Genomic DNA, 14110 nt, shown 5'->3' on the forward strand with positions numbered 1-14110 from the left:
GCCACTGTGTGGCAGCAAACAGCTTATGGTTTTTCCTGTTAGCACCGCAGCTGAGTGATAGGGATTAATACAGTCCTAGGTGCACAGAGTCCAAACTGTGGGCTGGCCTACTGATCAGCTGTTGAAATGTACACTTCAAAACCAAATCATGGTCACAGGAGAATAAAGAATCTTCCAGGCAAATATTAGTCTCCAGTGTCTGGGTGTAGCACCTATTTGACATGCCTGCTATAATAGGGAAATGCTGATATGTCTGGAATAATTAGTTGTATTATTGTCCTTTGTTAAAACCTAAGCTCTAGTTGAGAACATCCGGATTAATTGTATGCACTCCTGTTGATGAGGTCACAAGATAATCAGAGGGACACAACAGGAACTGAAACCATCACCGTGTTCGAGTTTCTAGGTTTCACTATAATGTAGTGAGATCTTGTAATGGGGGGTTAGCTGGGGGAACTCCTGGAGGAGGAAGGAAATAGAATCCAAGGAAAGGCAGACACAACTGCTGAAATAGAAAAGAGAGAAAATCAGAGGCATAGCAGGAATGCAGTAAAAATAGTCTTTTTAAATAAAGAGAAAGCACAAGCACCTCAAACCATGCAAAGTCCAGAGACTCACCCAGAGGTTCAGAAGCTTCTCAATACTTTTATGGATTTCAAATCAGGCTGGAAATGTTACCAGAATGTTTTTTTGGGTGGGGGGGGGGCAGGGAGGTGGTAGTATTTCCTGCCCCAATCAGGCATGCCAAAATCCAAATGATCTTTTTCAAGTGCAAACCAATTTTATTTTTGAACCTCAAAACATTTTTGGTTTGAGTCTGAGTCCTGAGAGAGATTTAGATTGGTTCTTTTATTTATTTTATGACAACCTGATCATAAAAAGATGCTGGGACAAGTGTTTAAAGGAAATAATAAATAAGAATTAAAGTTAAAAGCATGACCAAAAATCAAGCTGATCCATAAAGCCTTTTACCCTCGTCTCCATCAAATCCCTCCTCAATTATTATTATACTTCATTATTTGTATTCCAATAGTGCTTAGAAGCCCAGAGACCAGGGTCCTATGTGCCAGGTACTATACAAACACATAGTAAGAGACAGTCCCTGCCCAGAAGAGCTTACGGTTTAAATAGAGAAGATGGACACTGGTTGGGAGAAAGGAAACTTTTAGTCCTATTTTCACAATTGAGGCACAGAGAGATTAAGGGTGAAACTTGCAAGAGCACCAAAGTGGAGGAAACAAAAGAGCCTAAATCTGATTGACTTTCAATAGGTCTTTAGGCTCCTAAGTCACTTAGGGTAAAATTTCCAAAAACCTCTTTAGGGATTTTAGGGACCACACACGAAATCTACAGCAGAGTCAGAAACTGAACCCAGAACCTAAATCACAAGACTATCCTTCCTTTCTAAGACCCACTTGTTCCATGATGACTTCAAAGAACTAAAACTGAAGGGCAGCTGAGTAGAGATGATGACCCTGCACCTGAACTGTGCTTGACCCAGGTAATAGGGAAAGGTATTTTTGCCAGTGCCAGCCTATGTTCAACCACAATGAACTTGGGTGAATGTATTTAGGGGAGGAGCTGTGCTTGTTAAATAATTGTCAAATATGGCGCACAGCCAAAGGGAGCAGCAAAGATAGAGGCTTAAACAAAAAAGCCAGACAGAATTCTTCCAGTCTAGGAAGGAATGTGGTCATGCAGGTAGGCAGGAGCAGAATTCAGTAGAGGCATGAAGGTTAAGTTGAAGCAGAAGCGTGACTTGTACATGGACTAAGGAGACACTGATAAAAACACAGAGGTATATTCAGATTGTGGCCATTTTCAATCAATGGCATAATTCAAGAATTTAGTCATAGGTTTGTTATTTTCTTACTTTAAATAGGAAATAGCACTTTTTGCTTGTTAAATATCTCAACAAATGAAAAATATCTCAATTCAGCCCATTGTTTCACCTTAAAAGAGTGTTTATCTGAAACTAAGATAATAAACCCATAAAGTCATGTTATAGGTGTTTGACGAAGCCTGTAGTTTGGTGTTGGTTGGTGGCAGTTCCCCTTTACAGCTGCATGACTCTTTAGTACCTTTGTTCTCTTTGTCTTTTCAAGTTCGTCAGAAATGATGTATTATAGATCAGATTTATTTATCTTAGTGCTATCAAAAACTGGATAGAATAAAGCGGTTGACACCAATGTTAAGCTTTTTTCCTCCCAATCATTTATTACAAAAAAAAAAATAGTGCAAGCCAAAATGGATTTTTTTACCTCCTGCTCTATAAATCTTAGTTGTGTTTCTCTTATTCTCTAGAAGAATAGGCCCCATTGCAAGGAGTCTTCTATCAAGATTAATACTTCTCTCCATCTGAGGATGAGCACAAGACCCAAATGCTGACAGAACTCTCTGCAAAGTCCCACAAATAACTTTCCTGTTCTGCCAATAGATGAATTTCCAGCCACACCTTGCAAATAACATGTTATAACATGTTCACACAACTTTTTTAAAGGGTCAACGACTGGTCAATTGTCAGTAACATGAAGAGGATACCTAAGGTTTAGGTATTTTGACAAATCCTTCAGGAAGGCTTTAAAGATCAGATTTTCAAAGACTGGTAAGGATAGTTACACTCACCTGGTTTGTGTGTACACAGTTCTGTGTGAAAATTGGATATTTATAGGCATGTGTAGCCAGTTAGACACAACTACCTGAAGAATAATATGGCAGGCAAAATTTAGGGCATGTGTGCTCCTTATGAAATCTGTCTCTTTTGAAAGCCATCTGGTTGCATCAGAAGAATTTTCTCTCTCTTTCTGAGTTATATGGGAGAAACATCAGGATCAGAGCACTGCCAACTCACTTACTCCTTTCCGGGTCCATGTTGTTGCCACTTCTCTCTTTCCTTTTGCTTGTGCTGTCGCTATTTCTCTCTGCCTGGTCTTTCTTGCTTATAGTCTCCAAGTCAGTTGGCTTCCAAGTGCTGTTTTTCATTTTCCTCATTAATCTTCAGCTTCTTCAATACCACCTGCTACTGAAACAGTGAACTCTGTCTGGGTGGAGCATTGTAGCTGCTTCTGTCATTCTTTTCCCCGCTCTCCTCTAGTAGGTCATCCCTGAGATCTCACTCTTGCTGGTCCATTCTGGTCTCTGTGTTCCAGATCTGGTATCCCTAGTGTTGATCTAGGTGCTTCTCTTGAGCCCCATCCTGGTTCTGGAACACACTTCTTTTCTGATCCTCAGAGAATAGCAGTTCACCAGCTGGGCCGTTGTCAGCTCTTGAGAGTTTATTTGTCTATCTCCGCATAACCTCATGAGCTGACTTTTCTTGAGTTGCTCATAACTCACCTTACCTGTATATTTCCCCAAAAAGACTAGAGGGCACTTTTTTTTCTCTTTGCTTTTTCCTACTACCATGCTTGCTTTTAGCGCTGTTGGAACTTACTGGAAATTCCCCATTGTCACTACCCCATCATGCTTCCATCATATATGTCATAGTTACTGAGCTAACTACACCACGGATCCTGCCTTGTCTCTTTGAATGCACCCAGCTCGGGCCTCCAGGCATGGTCTGAGAGTGGGAGAATCTTGTGATTGCACCTCAAGAGGGATGACTGTTTTAGGCCTGAGATATGAAAGGGGATGCACTCAAAGAGACCAGGAGGAGTCAGAGGTGCAGTTATCCTAGTAACTCTACCACATACGATATAATATAACTGTGGATGTTCTCAGTATCCATGTGAATTTCCAGCTGTTCTTGATGCAAAGTAATTTTCCCTGCGAGGTTTCCAGAAGAAACGGGCATGTTCTAGAGGCCACAGAAAAATATGGACAGTTTCTGAGTAGCTCTGCATTGTGTCACAAATATTTTGCATGCTTCTAATAAGGATATCAGTGTGTACGTCCTTATGCTGGTTCAAAGTCCAAGCCTTCAGCCAAACCCTGCACGCCTTACTCATGTTGCAGAAGTGAGTGGGACTGTTAATCTCTTAGTGAAATAATGAATACCACTCTTAATTAAATAAATCCTTGTACAGAGTTAACTAACGTGGTCTGACCAACCTCTTCACAATGATTATTTGGTGGGAGGGACAGATTCTGCTCACGTTCACAGGTGTAAAAACAGATCAATTCTAATCTAGTGTAACTGAGCTCACAACTTGCCCCCCAACCCATCTTGGTAGCCTCAAATGTTTCTATGCAGTGCTATATCCACATCAATCGAAAGCCACATTAGAAGCAATGAAATTACATGACACATCCATCTGCCATTTCTAGTGCATGCACTATAATCTACGGCGCTTCATAACCAGAAGGAATTAATATTCTTCATAACAAGAATATGATTTGGCACTTCTCTGGCAGTGAGAGATGGGGGGTTTAATGCTCATTTCAGATGGAGGTCTAGAGGGTTGAAGGTGAAAGGGGCCCTCCATCAAATCCTGCCATTCTTTGGAAGCTTTGGGGGCAATATTTCATACACTTTCCTCTTTATGTACTTTAATAAATCATATGGGAGCATCAACTCTGAGTAAAGAATAGCAGCAAAGGGGAAAAATTACCCAGATAGTGATCTGTCTTACTCCAAGCACGGAAGGTCCTTGTGTCTGTGAGGCCACAGTATTCTTCCTAAAGCTATTTTCCCTTCTCTTAAGGTTTACCCTTGATGACTCCCCCTGAAAAAAACTTATGACTGTTGTTGTAGGAAACAAACATTATTGGAAGTCCAGGATGTTTATCGTACTCTCAATAGTTTAAAAATAACTTTCCCAGTCACAATTAAATTACAAGGGCTCTTCCTAACTGTGATAATTTTAGAGTCACAGAATAAAATTCTGGCACATTTGAAAGGATATTGTCCAACTTATGATGTCGTAAACAAAAAATTACCCCACCTACATCACTAATACCCTCGATTATTTAAAATTAAAGAAATTTGAAAATCCAGTTTACTTGATCCTCTGCATTCTTTATTTGCTCTCAGATTGGACAACAAAAATCAGTGAAGTCAGTTTCATTCTTGCTTGCTGTCAATATCTCATTCGGGTTCTTTTTGCTGGCTGTTTGGGTTTCAGACTTTGCGAGGGGATGGTTATTTGTTTGAAAACAGTTGTCTTTATTAGGATCTTTAAAAATGTGGAAACCTTCCTGTTGGTCTTAGGTCGTTTCCTTTTTAAAATATACATGTGCCAAATTTGTCAGAATCGATCTAAGCCAACTTTCCCAGGAAGACACTCTGCCACAAATCACACTTGCTGTTTATTTGCACAGGCTTCTCAATTCGATTCACAACCAACGTGTATTAGAAGAAGGACTATACTGCATCCAGCTTGTCACATCATTCCCCCCACCCCAGGCATCTGTGCCGCTTTCAGTGTAGGGTTTAAAATAGAACAGTGTGAAATGTTCATAAACAGTGTGAAACAGGGGTAAAGGTTTCTGTTCTGTTTTCTCATTCACCTGAAATAAAACATATATTATCATCTCAGACTCCTTGCATTCCCAGACTGAGAAAAAACAACAAAGCAAGAACAGGACAAACAAAGAGACAGCCTCTGGAAAGGTAACTTGCCCTGTAACATTGTACATCAGAACTGGAGTATGAAATGGAAGCTGTCCCTGAAGCAGGCATGGAGACTCCTCCTCATCTGAAAGTGTCATACGTCGGTAAGAGAATGACAACATTTCCTCTTTTTCATAACGACATACAATACACATTCAGTTTCTTTGCAAGCCTGTTACCCAAACCCCAGGCCAGTTTTGCCAAAATATTCATTCGAGTTGATAAAACTGGTCCAGATTTCAAGGGATGCAAAATGGGACAGTTTGATTGGCTTCACTCTGAGTTTTGTGGGTTATTCAACTCTGGAAACTCCAAGAGCAACTCATTGGTTGCGAAAAGTGTTTTGGGCTTCAGGTGAAACATTCTGCATGATTTCCTGGGCAACCAAAGCACCATGTTTTACATAGTCCTAGTGAAATTCTGTGCGTTACACATGCAGGTACAGGGCGTTGTGGTGTCGGGGAAAGGTGGCTTTCATCCTTCTGCTTTCTGGGCTGAACAGAGGCCAAACAAGACCCCAAAGAGCTTGAAGTTAGAGACAGCTCCACAGGAGTTGCCCAGAGTGGCCACAGCAGTATGTGCTATGACCTCACCCTCTACTGCCTTACCCTGGAATGCCCCCAACACCAGGCCTTGTAAGGAGGCCAGCCCTGAGCTCCCTATGGAGGGCCAGTGTGGTATTTGTGCTGGGAGACTTCTTCCCAGCCAGCTAAAAGGCTTTTACAGTCCCTGCACTATTATTTATTCTTATCCATTTGCATTACCCTAGCACCTAGGTGCCCCATCATGTACCAGACCCACATTGTGCTAGGCGCTGTACAAACACCAAACAAAAAGATAGTCCCTGCCCCCAAAAGCTTACAACTGACATATAAGACAAGAGACATCTGGATACAGATGCACAGATGGGGGAGTACAAGGAAACATTGAGACAGTGTTGGTCAGGATGATTGGCAGAGGTCTCAATATGCCGGCAGCCTAACTGTTGTCCATTTTTTTTAAGGCCTCATGTCAAAGGAGGGTTTGAAGGAGGGTTTGGAAGGCGGATAAGGAGTTAGTTTTGCAGATGTTTTCAGGGAGCTTCTTCCCAGGCATGAGGGGCTTGTTTGAAAATTTAGCAAGTGGGTGATGGAGACTGGCATCCTGGTCTGATAGGCAGCAGGAGTTTTGATACTGAATGAGAGATAAGGTAAATGGGTGTCAGATGTGGAGGGCAGTGACACAGATGGGAAAGACCCTCCCAGTATTCTCAGTACCTTTGCATTCTTGTCAGAAGCAGTCACATCATCAGCCATCATGTTCTTTAGCCCCTGGTAGGCTAATAGGTAAGGGTGCACATGTTGGGAATCCTGGTGACAAACTGCTGACAAGGGTCCAGGAACTTATGCTTTACACTTGGTTTGCTAAGAAATACATCACCTCAATTACTTCAAAAACCAAAAGTGCCCCCCAAAACCTGAAATTCCAACCCTCTATCCCCAGTCTACACCCATTTGTGCCCATTACCAAATTTTCACAAGCACATTTCCTGGTTAGCTTTCTTGAGATGAGGCTCAGACCTGGAAGGATTCCCAGAATGTCTCATTTAGACGCAACTGGAGTTATAATTTCACACTCTGCCTTCAGCTGAATTGGGTGCCACATCCCTTGGAAAACATTCCAGTGTGCATAGGAGAGTAAATAAAGCACCTAACAGTTGGTGTCCAATGGGTTATCAGCTGTTCGTTAAAGATCAGGGTGTTGTGACAGTACTGGATTGATAGGCAGTTAGAGACTCTCTGAAAGGCATTACTTAACCCTTCAGAGCACGATACTCAGACACAGATATTTATGCAAAGCAGTTGCGCATTCATATGCTCAGCAATCATCTATCCATGGCAAAAGGTGTCTGACCTCCCACATCTCAGCTATTTGATCCAACCTCAATCCCCACAATACTCCTGACCCCTTTCCAGCTCCCCACCCAGAGGTGCCAATCTGGGTCACTCTATCTTCTTGATGGCTCTGTCCCTAAACCCTCCAGATGTGCCCTCTTGGCTGACCTATCCCTATTCTGATGTATTCAAGAGGTGGCTGGGTTAGGAAACCTGGAATGGGAAAGCAGGTCACAAAAGGGGAGCAGAGGCCAAAGACTATGGTGTGTTTCCAGGACTTGCTCCAGATAAAACCCAACCTCTTTTGTCTCCCGCCTGCTAGAAACCCCTCTCATATCACTGACCCCTCCCCCACCACGGGGAATTAGTAGTCTAAGGGTTAAAAGGAAAGTACCGGTACGTGTTTTCTTAACTCTAAGCCTCCTTTCGCAATTTCCTTCTTGAGTTACTTCATCAGATTAGGTGCTTTGCTACATATAAATATTGGCTGCGCTGAGAACATGAACCTTTACACTCTGAAGTGAGGTGAGCGTATTTCAAAAACGTGCTAGGGAAAGGAAGTTGTGGCTTATCACCAGATATGACAAACCAGTGACACTCCCACTCTCTCCTTCCCTCATGCCTAGAGATTTAGGAGAATTAGTGCCTTCAGAAGCCATCTGCAGTGCTCAGGCTAGACGGGGCTAAACTGGACTATCCATGGGATCAGCAGAGAATTCTTGAGAGCAATAACTCCTGCTTTCCTTAGGGTCCAAAGAAGCTGGCAAGTAAGAGACTTCACTTTTAACCAGCTGGTCACATGTGCAGGAGTAAAATGATGCAATAACATGCCACAGAAACATATTCCAAGAGCATCAGAAGTAAATTTACATAAATACTGTGATTGTTTGCTAACCCATGAGAGAATATTGTCTATAAGGGTGGTGCGATGGCAGGGGGAGGCAGCAATGGAAGACAGAGTAGAAATGCTGACAGCCCGCACTTTAAATCATTTTCCAGGCAGAATAGTGTGTTTCTGGTGGTTGGGCTAAATAGTGCTCTGAGAATCCAGATGCTCAGGGGTCTAGATTCCTGCAGATGCTCAGGGGTCTAGATGGAATGATCATAGGATGGTATCAGTGATGACGTCTTAGAGAGGTTAGATGTGATTGCTGCAGGAATCTGACCAACTGGATCAGAGCTTTCCCCCTCTTTATGTCATCAAGGGAACAAACAAAAGATAGCAGACCCTACCCGACAGTGTATTGTAACTTCTTCTCTTCATGTCCTAAATGGCTGTACAGTGAGTTGGGAATCAATAGCTGCTGTGATCCACCCTGGAGGAGACTGAAGGAAAGAAAATATTCCTGCATATAAGTAGTTGGTAAAGCACTTTGGGCCAGATTTTAAAAGGTATTTGGGTACCTAAAGATTCATTGGGGAGTTAAGTGTCTTGGCACTTTTGAAAACACCACGATGCACCTATCTGCGTATTTAGGTGCCTATTTAAATCTAGCTCTTTGTTGCTCCATCTCAAAGGCACTAACTACATCAAGTACATGAATTAATTATTATTTAGGAATAAGAACAGCAAAAACACTTACATATTATGCTCTCTTGTACCTAATTCCATGGAGCATTTTGTTATACAGTTTATAGGGATGCTATTTATGAAATGGTAGAAAGCCTTTTAAAACACTCATGTTCAACCTTTTTCTTCTCCGCCCCCCCAACTTTTTCTTCCCTTTTGTCTCTTTTAAAAATTCACTTCACCTATCCAATATAATATGTTCATGCTCATGAAAACTGTTTTTGTGGCCTCTTCATTACAGCCCTTTCACAGCCGCCCTTCTGCAAAGGAACACATCATTTCACTTCCAGGTTTCATACAGATCTTCTGGGATGACAACTGCATGCACATGGCTCTAATATCAGACAATTGCTGAGGCCAGATATGAAAAACCTCAGCCACCCCAGCCGGTTGTTACCTGGCAACATAATTCTCAACTTTAGTGATGTTTATTTTTCTTGTCCTTGGGATAATCCATTTCGATCAAAGGCTTTAATGCCAATCTGTCTGGTTTATCAGAAGGAATGCAAAATATCTTTTATATAATTCTTAAGCCCTTGAGGCAAAGGCTAGGTATTTTTTAAGGTTGTGATTAAAGAAATCTGCAGTCTGGTGTTTTGGTGGCAGTGTAGCTGTGGGGATCCTAGACAGAGAATTTAGGCACCCACAGGATGTATTTTACATTATGTTTCATAAGGCTAAATGTTACCTCTCATCCTTGTATGTGAAACATTCAGCCAATGTTGTATCATTACAAGAAGGCAGGCCTGAGGAATGAAGTTTGGATCCAGAATCGGATCATATTTGAATATTCCCAAAGTTTAGGGAAAGTAGGGGTGGGCATGAATATGTTCAGATTTGATGTCCCCATTGGAACCAGTACAGAAACTTACGCCATCTGGATCGGATTGTCTGGTTCTGCCTCATCTCTCGTCTTTATTGTCTGTGCAATAGCATCTAGAATGTTTCAGATGCAGTACTGGCAAAATACTGAACACAGAGGGTGCCAAGCATTTCATTCAGCTAAGGTCTATAATGACTTTTTTTTTTTAACAGAGCTTTAAGTACCTCCTTTGATTTTTCTTTTAAATGGAATGGGCTCCAACTCCTTGCAGCTGAATAGGTAGGAGGGGTGGAGATGTAGATCTAAGCCACCTATCTCCATCTCCATTCTTGGGCTGGCCAGCCGCTGGCTGGCAAACAGCTTCCCAGGCAACTTAGAGCAGCCTCAGGGACTGCTCTAAATCACACTGCCTGCAGATCTGGCAGAGTGCTGCGTACTCCACCTCTTTCTTCTGAGGAGATGGAGAACAGAGAAGGGGTGTTGTAGAGCTGGGTGTGCCGGCATTGCACCAACTGAGGATTCCTATTTGCTGGGGGGATCCTCAGCTGTCCCACTAGGGCAGCCAGGAAAGGGGCTGAGGATGAAGCCCAGTGGTTTTATCAGGAAAACAGAGGCATAAACCAGTTAGGAAATAAATGTTATATGGGTTACAGTTAAGGGCACAGAGAGCGGGGGCGGGGAATGTTGCAAAACACAAGTTAAAATAATTGGCCCTAAATCTTAGGTTTTGAGACGTAAGCTGCAGGAGTAAGTAAGGAGTCATTTCCCTGAATGTACAACATTACACCATCAGCTAGGTATATTAGAATGGGGGTCCACTTTCCTCTGAAGCAGCAGGAATCGGTCACTGCTTGAGGCAGGACGTGAGCCATGATGGCTCAGTGGACTGACCTAGTATGGCAAATCTCTCTCTGTAAAAATAACTGGTTATTCTTACTATTTCCTTATATTGAAACAGAATTTCCTGCCCCCCCGTCTCCCCACTCAGATTTTTCTGAGGCTTGTGTAGGGGACAGACCTGTTTTGAAGAGTGTTGAACTCTGGCATAAAGCACCCTGTGCGGTGAAATAATTGCATTAAACAGCAATTAGTGGAGACTGAGTTGGAAGTCTGGGTCCAGCATTAAAAGCCTTTGATCACAGCCAAGGCAGATGTGTTTGACGTAAATTACCAAGTGATGCCTGTTTCTTATCTTGGTTTTTCTGCTTGTGTCACATAAACATTTAGCAAATGCACTGTGTTAATTAGCTTTATTTTATTTCTATGTCAAATAGTCAAAGGGTATCCATTTTATTGCTACTCCTATAGAATTAGATATACAGGGTCAGATTCCCTCCTTTGCCAACAGATACCCAGCTCAGTAGAGTGGGGGTGGGGGACTCATGGGGATGGTATGAGGGGACGGCCTAGAATGGCATGTGGCCCATTGGCAACTGCCAGTAGCAAAAATCCCCAACTGCTGGAGACGGGACACTAGATGGGGAAGGATCTGAGTTACTACAGAGAATTTTTTCCCAGGTATCTGCCTGGTGGGTCTTGCCCACATGCTTAGGGTCTAACTGATTGCCATATTTGGGGTCAGGAAGGAATTTTCCCCTGTGTTAGACTGGCAGAGACCCTGGGGATTTTTCACCTTCCTCTGCAGCATGGGTCATGGGTCACTTCACGTTTAAACTAGTGTAAATGGAGGATTCTTTGTAACTTGAGGTCTTTAAACCATGATTTGAGGACTTCAGTACCGTAGCCAAAGGTTAGGGGCCTATTTCAGGAGTTGGTGGGTGAGGTTCTGTGGCCTGCAATGTGCAGGAGTTCAGCACTAGATAGGATGACCAGATGTCCCGATTTTATAGGGACTGTCCCAATATTCGTGTCTTTGTCTTATATAGGAACCTATTACCCCCCACCCTCTGTTCTGATTTATCACACTTGCTATCTGTTTACTTAAAATCAGATGAGTTGGTTATAGCTCCTTGAGTCCATGGACTAATCAGTGCTGACCCCATTAATGCCATGAGTTAGAGCAGCCTTGGGGGCTTCTGTACCACCTCTGCAGGAGCCATGAGGATAGGGGGCATTGGCAAGCTGGAGAATGGAGGAGCCAATGCAGATCTATATACTAGCTATTTAGTGACCTGCGAAGGCCTGTAGGCCATAAGAGTCCTGCACAGGGACTGGCCTGGCTCTGAACAGGGGAGGCATTTAGGTGCCTAGTTCTCTAGGAGTTAGGTGCCTAAGTACCTTGGAGTGTCTGGGCCAACTGCCTTCCCTCTGTCTCTGTTCCACAGTAAGGCTGACGCTCCTATGGAGGTGTACAAAGAATTATCAGTGCCTCGTTTTCTATTTGGCATTCTTCATTTTTATAATCCTTTTCTTCCTCACCTCTCAAACAACCCTTCTGTAGCAGGCCGGTCACAAGAACACTGCATGGAGGAAAGAGACCATATTACATAAATACTGCTGTACAAATAAGTCTTCTTTGAAAGTCCTTTTTAAAGGCGTGCTAACATTAGTTCATAATTTTCAGCTCTTCTTTAGTCATTTCCTATTGTCATATGGTTTTAAAAAAATCCATGAGATTAAAGAGGCAGATTCCATCAGGGTCCTTGTAGTGCTCAGTGGAGTTTGTAGCCCACTAAGTATACAGAAACTTAGTGGGAATGTTGGTCTCGTATCTGTCATCTCAACCTGCTGAGCTCTGAATGTGCAACCCAGGCTTTTGAGTCATCCAGTGAGGAGGCACACAACAAAACACAGATGAGGAGGAAGCTTGTGGATGTATAGCTTTCATTTCTTTGTGAGATCTAAACTCTGGGTTGAAGATGCAGCATTTCCAGAATTTAATTCATAGGAATGGACACTGAGAGAAGGGTGAAATCTGGATCTAAAACATGTAGGCTTCTTCTTAATCAGTAGGCAAACTTTCCAAATAATGCAGATATGTAGTGCGAAGAAATGCAAATTTTGTAGGGTAATTTGTTTGCAGTCAGTGGTCACTCTGTGAACAGACAGATTATCATTACTAATGATCATTATTCCCGTAATAAACATAGATAGTTCTTGGTGACATTTTCTTGGGGTGGGAGGAGGGGCTACAATTATAGATGGGTTTCAGAGTAGCAGCCGTGTTAGTCTGTATTCGCAAAAAGAAAAGGAGTACTTGTGGCACCTTAGAGACTAACCAATTTATTTGAACATGAGCTGTAGCTCACGAAAGCTTATGCTCAAATAAATTGGTTAATCATAGATGATTTTACCCATATATCTTCATGAAGTAACTTAGACCTAGTAGCTGTTTCTTATGGGACATTTTGAATCAAACAAAGAGAATTTGATATTGCATGTCTGGCAATCACTTAATGCATACGGATCTGCGTAGCTTATACTGGGGGAGGGGAGAAATAGTGGTACTATTCCAAATTCTGTTTCTAAGCCAAGCTCTGCCCTAAATGAGATGTGTTGCTCAGAGGCCTGTCCTCTTAAATTGTCCAAGGTAACGAATGTCCAACACTGCCTGTTACATAAAATTGTTTATAAAAATCAGCATAAAATGGAGACAAACAGAGTGGTACAAACTGACTTGTGTAGGTTAAAAGAACTGGGTTCAGGGGTTTTCAGGGCACCTGGTAGAGTCACAGGTTGGCATGACAATTAGGTGACAGGTTTCTAGAAATGGGAGGAAATGTTTATAGTTGAAATCACCAAAATGTGTTTGGATCAGTAAATGTTAATGGGATGAGGTTGCCACCCCTTATTGGACATTGTTTATTTGGGGGCCACTAAATAAGAGGGAAGAGTGGACTGGAAAGACTGAGCTTCACCATTTTGACTCTCTCCTTCATCATCTCCTGGGACTCTGGTATCCACCATGACCCCAATAGGCCTCTGTCTTCCTGATCCTGAATGGCATCCTGTCCAGGCCAGGCCACAGAAAGAGGGGACAATTTGACATTGCCACTTCCACCAGCTTTGGCTAAATCCTGAACGGCAGCTGAGATGTGAGATTTGGGTTCCTATTGACACCCACCCTCATATGTCATTTTTCCTCCCTATCTTATTTTCCCTCTTTCCTATTGCTCTCCTTTGTCTTTCTGTCTAACCAGAGTCTGGTTTAGCCAGACAAGACAACTCATCTTTTTCAACACTGTGGTGACCCTGTGAGCAGAAAAGCTGCTAAAAGCAATGTCTTAAACTGCCTGACGTTGATAAAAGTTGCCAGATCTTGCGTGGCACCTGCCGTGCTCCTGTTTCTCCAGCAGCCAGGCTACAAGTGAAAGCCAGCGTCAGAGACAGAA

Source organism: Lepidochelys kempii, chromosome 10, assembly GCF_965140285.1.
Source record: "Lepidochelys kempii isolate rLepKem1 chromosome 10, rLepKem1.hap1, whole genome shotgun sequence".
Taxonomy (NCBI): Eukaryota; Metazoa; Chordata; order Testudines; family Cheloniidae; genus Lepidochelys; species Lepidochelys kempii.